Below are 2,303 nucleotides of genomic sequence, written 5' to 3'. Positions count from 1 at the left end.
AGAACAGCACCATGTTTGTCAATACCACGGTCATTCTGTTTCAATCCCCTTGGCATGAGTAAAGCCAGACCTGGAGTGGCTTGTCTGGAAGGGGGAGAAGGGAAATGGCTGAGAAGGGGCACGTGGGTGGTATAGGTGGAATGGGTGTGAGGTGGGACTAGAGCACAGTGCCAAGCTGGATTGGGTAGGGAGTTTCCAACCTAGTCACAGAAATACTGGTGTGGCTTGTGGATCCCTTCTACTACGGTTTGTGTTTTTGCTCCTGAGTTAATGACTTTGGAGGGAAAAGTAAAACTACATTTGAATGTTTCTTACTAACCCTGGGAGATGTCTTCCCCATTATTGTGGGAGTAAGGGGTCATGCTGTGGACAGCCTCTAGAACTTTTATTTCTTCTGTCTCTTATGTGCCCAGCCTTGGCCCTGCTGAGAGCCTGGCTAGAGCAGAAAATAGTCCAGGATAGCTCCTAAAGAGGAAGATGGGCAAGGGTGGAGTGCTCAAGTGAGCAGACAGTGTGGTTTTCACCACCCTGGGGTCTGTGAAATGAAGCCCTGTGAGGTGAGTGATCCCGGACAAGGTTGCAACATCACTGTACTAGAGGATATTAATCTAAATTCTGCTTTGCCTTCATGTAAACTATTCCCCTCTGGAGCAGCTTGCACTGCTGCAGCTACACATTTTGTTTCACAGACCCCAGACTGTCAAGCAACCTCATACAAGCATGCGTTGAGCTCATCTGATTGAGCTACATGTGTTTACTTTGTTATAGGTCAACCACTTGAGCCTACCCTCAAGATGAACTTAATGTTTGCAGAGGAAGGGCAGCAGCTATGTAGTACTGGAACAGGCACAAAACAGAACCATAGCTTTGAACAATGGGAAAAATGCTGTGCATCTTTAAGTATTTTATTGCATATGGGGATATACACCTAGAGAAAAAGCTACCACACTCCTTTGTGGTGTTTGACCAGAATATGGAAAGCTAGTAGGTAAATTAGAAATTTCTCAGTGCCAATTTCATGTAAAACTTGAAACAAGATATCTACTAAGAAGCATTAATCTGGTGAATATTAAAAAAATGGAGCAAAGCACAAACATTATTCTTCTCTCAGTGAATATGGCTAAGCTTTCCACATGCTTAACTGCTTTACCTGCAGGGGCTGATTGTGACCATGAGCCACAGACTAAGTGGTGGCAAAGCTTTCTTGGAAATAAACCTCACTGAAAATACAAATAAAATTTATTATGTATCCAAATTAAATTCAGGGTAATTGTAAGACTGTTTTGTTGTTTGTTTTTAACACCAGAAGAACAGTAGCTAGAACTCTGGTATGACTTAAAATATTGTACACAAAAAAACCTTAATGAAACTCTGGTCTTAATAACACAGACCCATTTGTTCTAAAATGTTGATGTTTTGACCTGGGGAGAAAATGTGTGTTTAATTAGGCCTTTCTGCTCATTTTCATCTCTTGGGATTCTGAATAGAAGAGCCAAAAAGAGCCATTACATTGACTAGTTTTCTTGTAATTAAAATCACAGAACTTATTAGTGCAAACAGACACTCAAGCTCTTTCTATAGAAACTAGTGCAAGGATAAACACTGCTCTCTCTGGTGAGAGCAGAGCATAGCTTTTATTATTTGCAACCCAGCTTTACAAGTAAGAAAGTGAGGATTTGAAAAACAAGCACTAAATTCTGAAAAGAGCTCATTCAAGCAGCCCTAAGAAACCAATATACATGAAAAACTCCACTCCTAGGCCTTGGGCTATCACTGAATGAAAAAAAAAAAATCAAGTGTGAGATGTTAGGAACGTACTTCTTGGTACTTTCAGGACAAGCTGCTTCATGGACTTTCTATCCTTCACTAGTCCCCCATTTTAAAATAATTTGGTAAGTGACCTACCACGGTGCTCTCCCATCTCCATACAATCCTAGTTCCTTTTGTCAAGTGGCTGGAGCAGTGTGGTGAACTTCCAGAGCTGTGGTGAGGGTATGGGGCGCTCCCTGTGCAGCTCCTGCTGTGTTTGGCAGAGGGCAGCTCTTCCTGTGATGGATGTGGGAAAGCAGCCCTGATGCTCCTGTTCTGAAATGCTGCAGGGATAAGGCTGGCATTGTCTCTTGCTCGCTGGATAGTGGAGTGCAGCCTATGTGTAACTTTTAGTCAACACAGGCACGCACAGATAATAGACTGTTTCAGCTGCCCCTGGGAACTTCTGTTAGAATCCACCAGAAGATTCTTTCTGTGGTTTAAACTCTGACATATGAGGAACGCCACTACTTTATATAGACAAAATGTCAGTT

Source organism: Poecile atricapillus, chromosome Z, assembly GCF_030490865.1.
Source record: "Poecile atricapillus isolate bPoeAtr1 chromosome Z, bPoeAtr1.hap1, whole genome shotgun sequence".
Lineage (NCBI taxonomy): Eukaryota > Metazoa > Chordata > Aves > Passeriformes > Paridae > Poecile > Poecile atricapillus.
The sequence above is the reverse complement of the archived record's forward strand: the minus strand, read 5'-3'. Positions refer to the sequence as shown.